Below are 7,751 nucleotides of genomic sequence, written 5' to 3'. Positions count from 1 at the left end.
TTCAGCCTCTGCATAGATTTAAAAAAAAAAAAAAAAAGGTGATCAGCTAGAAACCTAGATTTTGATGGAATTCAGTTGTCTGAAGAAAAAAAAGTATGCTTTTTCCATAATGCTTTTTCAGTACTTTGATAGTTGTCTATCATTGAACTTAAGTAGAGAAATGCATAAGTGCTTGAAGAAACCTGTCTGTAAATACTGTAGATGGAAGCAGTTCTGCAGTTGAAAAAAATTATAATGACCAGCTTCTAGGGAAGAATCATGCATTTATGGATAGTCCAGGTATTCACACTGCTTGGCCTAGGTATCTGAGGCCTTCAAGACTGCTAACTTTTGTTACTGAGTAAGGTATTGTCTTGAACCTCATGATGCGGATCATCTACAAAGATAAATGTATTTTTAATACAAAGTATGTATTTGTAATTTTTTGGAAAATATCACATACCATGTCCCTTTCAAATAACGCTTAATGATGCTATGATCCTGAATATCCCAGGTACATTCAGAAGGAAGAATAGGTTCCTTTAATTACTGCACACAAGAAATATCTCTTACAATATTGCCTCTTTCTCTTCTATTTTTAAGGAATGCTAGTGATAATGAAACTAAACAAACATTTCCAGATGTGTGAAATGGATTGTCTGCCATTACTATATGTCCAAATCTTCTTCTCAAAGTCACTGGACTTACACAAAATTAAGAGGATGGGAAGGAAAGGAATTGCTGTGCATGAGGGAGGCAGGAAAAGCTTAAAAGCAGAGCAGACTTACAAAGTAGGGAAGCAGTCATTTATTACTGTATAACTATAGCTTGATAAACAATTACTTGACATAAGCTGAACTGCAGTTTCCCTGTATTGTGAGAACTCGGTACTTCAACTGCAAGAATAGATGCAACTTTTCGGCCATCTAATGGCTTGTAACGAACTCTGTGCAAACTTTTTCACTACTTCAGTATTTGTGATGTGACAAGTCTTTACAACCCATGATTGTGATATAGCAACAATAACAGCATGGCTTCTACAAATGCTTCTAAAGTGCTAGTGATAGACTTATGCTGCACAACAGCTCTGTAATGGGAAGTAACATGGTTGTAACATGTCAGTAACTGTTTGAAATAGAATTTACTGGTGGATTTGAGGCTTGCTGTAAGCTATTACAGAGCAGAGAGACATTGTGCTTCCAGCATATAGTGACAATACAGTGAATATGCAAAAAGAACTTACTCTAAAGTAGTTAATAGCTATTACTATCCAACTGTAGAAACAAACTCCCTGTGGTTTAATTCCTGCTGTTGGGAGGGGGAGTATATAATTCTGGTTAGGATGATAGATAGGTGTTAAGGAGAGGGGTACACAGTCAAACAGAATTTAGCACTCTTCAGAAGAAGCTGCAGGAAAAAGAAATGTTGATGTATTTGAGAAAGGGATCATATTATCCTGTCTGTGTATCCTATACCTAGTGGCAATTTAAAGTGAGGCTGCTAGGTGCTTATGCAATACAAACATGAAAGCTTCTAAATTAATATGTTACTGACTTTTTTTAAAGGAAAAATAAATGTCGTCTATAACAATACATTAGACTGACATACTTTTATACAAGGAAAAAGTCTCAGCTGGAGGATCCTTGAAAATCAACCAGTTCTCTTGGACCCGTCATTCCTCTGGGACTATCTTATGGGATTCTTCTGGGCAATCCTGTCAACAGGCCAAAGTTTTTTCTCCTGAAGTCTAAGGTTGTGATTCTGCTTATTTGCCTTGTCCTTTCCTCTCAGGATCCTGAACCCTGCAATGTCATGGTCACTGCAACCAAAGCTACCCACAGCCTTCACGTTCCCAACTAGTTCTTTGTTTTTTTTCCAGCAGAGCACCTGCCTTTGTCCATTCCTCAGTTGCCTGTGTCAGGGAGTGACCACCAGTGCCCTCCAGAAACCTCCTGGATTGCTTGTGCCCTGCTGTGTTGTCCGTTCAGCAGATAACGGGTGGTTCAAGTCCTTCCTGATGAACATTAGGGACTGCAAATGTGAAGCTGCTCCAGTTGTCTGAAGAGGCCTCATCTACTTCTTCCTGATCAGACAGTCTGTAGCAGACACCCACCACAACGTTGCCCATGTTGGGCTGCCCTCCCATCCTGGCCCATAAGCTTTCAGCTGACTCATGGCCCATCCCAGGGCAGAGCTCTGTGCGTCCCTGCTGCTCTCCCACATGAAGGGCAGTTACCTCTCCTCACTCTCCTGGGCCTGTCCTTCCTAAAAAGCCTGCATCCACCCATGACAGCTCTCCAGTCATGTGAGCTGTCCTACCATATCTCTGTGGTCCTGATGAGACTTCAGTCCTGCAGCTGCACACAGACTTCTACTTCCTCCTGTTTGTTCCCCATGCTGTGTGTGTTAGTGTTCGGGCACTTGAGAGGTGCCCAGTTGTGCTGATTACCAAGAAAAGGTGTAAGAGCATTCCTTGTCTTGCTTTCCCCTGTGTCAGTTGGTTATTTCCCCCCTTCTACCCTGTTTTGTTGTTTTGAAGGTCTGTCTCATCCATGTCTTCCTGCAACTTTAGCTTACCAAACCTGGTCTACCACTTCCTCATTTGATTTTTACTTGTCATCTCTCTGGTTTAAATCTCTCCTCACCAGGTTGGTTAGCCTGCTAATCAAATGCTTTTTTCCCCACCTGGTCAGGGGAATCCAATCTTTTTCTACCCACCCTAGAAGAGGCTCCCATCATAAAAGCTGAATCCCTGTCATCAACACCAGCTGTGCACCCAGTTGTTGACCCATACATGAGTAATTGCAATTCCATGTGTGCCAAACCTGGGGGCATACCCACCTTTATTTGCCAGGAATGAGCTCTCAGAGGAGATCTCTAGGATGTCAGCACAATCTTTGCTGTCTTTTCAGCCTTTGATTACATGCTTGCTGCCAAGAGCACTTCAGATTCTGTTAGTTGAAATTTATTGCTTTCTGGTACAAAGTTTCTGGATTCTTCTCTGCTGGAGTGAATTTCTTACAGATAACTATTTTTTTTTTATTGGATGTTTATTCATTTGAAAAAAACATTGTGCACACTGGATTTCTCAAAGTGCATATATTTTCTAATAACTTACAGCTGAGTATTTTCTTGATTGGATTTCATTTTAATAGGTCATTTGAGTGGTCACAATCTCTTAATTGAAAAAAAGGCAAGGATTAGGAAATAATTAACAAACAAATTTCTGCTGAGGGGAGAAGCAATGATCTCTGGTTTGTTATAGATTTGCCTTTTATTCCTAATGCCTCTTTCAACTGCAACAGCCTCAACTATCTCTGGTATTCCTTTGAACCTTACCTTCCATATGGCAAATCAGATAAAAGCTAGTATGTGGTTTTTCTAATGTGGGGTTATGCACAAGCTGATCAGTTGGCTGCAAAAGCAGGGGGAGGGGGAAGGTAACATGGCTTAATTTTGTTGGTGTTTCCTTTATAAATGACTATTAATTTAGGTTTATCCCTTCTACTCAATCATTGATTTCTTCAAAGCTTGTAGGAATTGAAATCTTCTTTCCAGTTTGGTTTGTAGGGGCCATTGCATTAAAACCTTAGTGGGGACAGGCTTCCAGACTTGTCAAAATACAGCATGATTCGGTCAACCTCATAGTATCAGAAAACTAGCTGAAAAAGGGTATGTAATAAGCCTGTCCTACATGAGACGTGTTATTGTAAGGAAAGGTGTCAGTGGTCTAACTTCTGTTTCCCTTTCTGCCACAGACTTGTATGCATCCGTAATGTACTTCTTGTTGTATCTCTAATAGTGAGATAAGTTTGGTGTTTTTTTTAATATATAAAATCTGTGTAAACTGCTATAGGAAGTCAGATTACAGAAACCATCAGTGTCTGGAGAAGGTAGGTGTTCACAGGACTCTGGGCAATGACCACCTGCAGGATTCACTGCTGTCCTCAGCTGTCACAACTGCCTTAATGCAGAGATTACTTTTCTACAGGACAACACAGGACTTATCAGTGCTTTCAAGTTACTTCTTGTACTGGGTCTGGCTGGGATGGAATTAACTTTCCCTATAGCAGCCCCTATAGTGCTGTGCTTCGTGTTTGTGGCTAAGAGGTGTTGATAACATAGCAATGTTTTGGCTATTGCTGAGCAGTGCTTGCACAGCATCAAGGTTGTCTCTTCAACCCCACCCTGCCAAAAGGCCAGCAGGCTGGGGGTGGGCAAGCGGTTGGGAGGCTGGGACAGCTGTCCCAAACTGACCAAAGGGATATTCCATACTATATGACATCATGCTCAGCAATAAAAGCTAAGGGGCAGGGGAGTGGGAGAGGTGGAAATGGGGCACTTCTTATTAAGTTATTTGTCTTCTGAAGCAAATGCTAGGCATACTGAAGCCCTACTTCCCAGAAAGTGGCTGGACAATGCTTGCTGGTGGGAAGTAGAGAATAAATCTTTTTTTTTTTTTTTTTTGCTTTGCTTCCATGTGCAGCCTTTGCTTCTTTCATTGAAGTGCCTTTAACTTCACCCATGAGTGTCTAATCTTCTTTTCTCCCCCTGTCCTGTTGATGAGGGGAGGTGAAAGAGCAGCTTGGGCAGCACCTGGCAGTCAGCCAAGGACAACTTACCATACTTAATATAATTAATAATATTTCAGTTTAAATAAAAATGTGAAAATAAAATTCAGAATTCTTACAGCAGGTATAGAGGGCAATAGATACTTATTTGCTTTAAAATGTGCCTGTGATGAAACAAACCAGCTAATGAATTTTTGGAGACTTGCTAATACATATGCAGTCCTAATGGACTGAAATTGGACTGTCAAGAAAAAAAATGGCACTTTTTTTCAATAATACTTGCTCATCTATTGATCACCATTTGTATTGGGTTTGCATGGCAACATTTTGGTAGTGGGGGGGGCTACAGGGGTGGGTTCTGTGAGAAGCTGCTAGAGCCAATGCCAGCTGGTTCCAAGATGGCCTCGCTGCCAGCCAAGGCTGAGCCCATCAGTGATGGTGGCAGCACCCCTGGGATAATATATTTCAGAAGGGCTGGGGGGGGGTGGGGACTGTGCAGCTGAAGAGAGGAGTGAGAATATGAGAGGAACAACTCTGCAGACACCAAGGTCAGTGAAGAAGAAGGGGGAGGAGGTGCTCCAGGTGCTGGAGCAGAGATTTCCCTGCAGCCTGTGGTGAGGCAGGCTGTACCCCATGGAGGTTAATGGTGGAGCAGATATCCACCTGCAGCCCGTGGAGGACCCCATGCCAGAGCAGGTGGATGCCTGAAGGAGGCTGTGACCTCATGGAAAGCCCACAGTGGAGCAGGTTTGCTGGCAGGACCTGTGACCCCGTGGGGGACCCACACTGGAGCAGTCTGTTCCTGAAGGACTGTAACCCATGGAAGGGGCCACACTGGAGCAGTTCATGAAGAACTGCAGCCCGTGGGGAAGGGCTCAGGTTGGAGAAGTTTGTGGAGGACTGTCTCCTGTGGGAGGGACCCCATGCTGGAGCATGGGAAGAGTGTGAGGAGTCCTCCCCCTGAGGAGGAAGGAGTGGCAGAGACAATGTGTGATGAACTGACCGCAGCCCCCCTTCCCTGTCTCCCTGTGCTGCTGGGGAGGAGGAGGTAGAGAAATCAGAGTAAAGTTAAGCCTGGGAAGAAAGGAGGGGTAAGGGGAAGCTGTTTTAAGATTTGTTTTTTCTTTCTCATTATCCTACTCTGATTTTGATTGGCAATAAAATTAAACTAATTTCCCCAAGTCGAGTCTGTTTTGCCTGTGACAGTAATTGCTGAGTGATCTCCCTGTCCTTATCTTCACCCATGAGCCTTTCATTATATTTTCTCTCCCCTGTCCGGCTGAGGAGGGGGAGTGATAGAGCAGCTTTGGTGGGCACCTGGTGCTCTGCCAGGGTCAACCCACCACACCATTAATAGGGTGAGAATAACATATGCTAGTAATGATCTCTAATTCCTTAATGATTTTTAAATAGATTGATATCTGTCAAGAAATTAAGCACATCATCAGATTCATTTTGTAATCTATGACAAATGTGTACTCACTGACTAGTGGTAGCTGGGTCTTGAATATTGTAATACTAAAGCTGTCTATCTCAAATATAAATATAGCCAATATTAACATCAAGGATTTAACTCTAGGTGGCAGTTTATTCCATCGTTTTTTTTTTAAATGCAGTCTTAGCAGCAGCATATGGATCAGCAAGCTTCTGTAAATGCAACATTATAAATGCTGAAAGAGAAAGCAAATCAAGCTGCGATACCAGCTATTCTCATTTTTTTAATATATTTCTTCCTACAGCTGGGTCTCTGAGCAAATGGGTTTTAAAGGGTATGACTCAAATTTTACTTTTCTGAAGATTAGTCTTTTCTATAAATCTGAGATGGCTGGGAAGGGCCTGATGATGACTCCAAAACCCCTCCCAATTATTTTACCAAATCTGGGGTCAAACCAGTCAGTAGCTATTGAATGAATTGTCTCTAATATTCTTGCTAATGCTACTTTAAGTACGTGATGTTGGTTGCTGCTCCTGAGCAGCCTACACCCATTTTTGCAGCCCCTTGCTGGGGTATTTACTGTTGCAGTGTAACCTTTTCTTCTGGCTTTCTGCAAGCTGTTTGCACCAACACTGGGGTCACAGCAAACTATTTTGTCTGGTTGCACTTGCTGAACTCTTTGTAAAACTGATTCCTTTTTAAGGATAAGACTTCCTCATGTTCTTTAAAAAAGAAATGAGACACAGAATTATAAAAAATTAATTTAAGGGGAATGAAGAATCACCAAGTGATGGTGTCATAACACTGCATTAGTGTCAGATCCAGTTAAGGCAGTGCAGTTCTGGAGGGACTCTGATCAGGTCACTGACATCTTGAAGTAAAAATACAAAAAAAAATATTGGATCACTCCTAGCTGATACCATTTATAGGCACTATGATGAAAAGTTATTGGCAGATTTCTCTGTTGCTAGAATTGCAGAAGATAATGGGCTTCCAGCACTATTTTGGCTCTTTCAATTTTGCTTTTTGCCTTTTGATTGTCCAGGACAGTGGTAAGCATTTGTCATATAACAGGCAGAGTCCTCACAGGCCATACACACCTACCTAGAGGGTGGTATCATTAGATAGCAATACTGCTACGCTGACGTAATAGATGAAAGCTATACTCCAGCTTCTTCTAGAGGTCAGGTTTACTGCAGATACCACTAAATGCAGTTATATTTAGAGAGGCAAACTGTCTGGGCTACATAGTGCAAGCCTTCATTGACTTATTTCAATTAAGCCAGGTATATTCCCTACTGACCTCCACAGCCCTTCACACAGATTGCTATGCTCAGCTCATTCTCATAGCAGTTTGCCACCAGTGTGGTTTCAGATCAGTCTGATAAGTTGAAAACAAATATAAGCATTAGTGGGTTGGTGGGTGTAGAAAGAATGTTTTCATGTGAAGAAGAAAATAATAGGACCATAAAATAATTCAGGCTGGAAAGGAAGAGCCCTGGAGGGTTCTAGTCCTACCTCCTGCTCAAAGCATGGTCAGATGGCAGTCATGTCAGGTTACTCTGCTCTCTGCAGAGAGGTTCATTTTGCAGACTGATGACTTTGGTGTTGGGTGACACATGCAAAGAAAGCCAAGGGAAAGGAATGGACGTCCTTCATATTAACAGGAAATAATTTCTGAGACTGACAGTATAACTCATAATTGACAGAGTCAGTGGATATTATTAAATGTTACTGACAAGGAAAACTTTCTCTCTTAACAGATT

The sequence above is a fragment of the Platalea leucorodia genome (genome assembly GCF_965183815.1).
Source record: "Platalea leucorodia genome assembly, chromosome: 1".
Lineage (NCBI taxonomy): Eukaryota > Metazoa > Chordata > Aves > Pelecaniformes > Threskiornithidae > Platalea > Platalea leucorodia.
Note: the sequence above shows the minus strand (reverse complement) of the source record.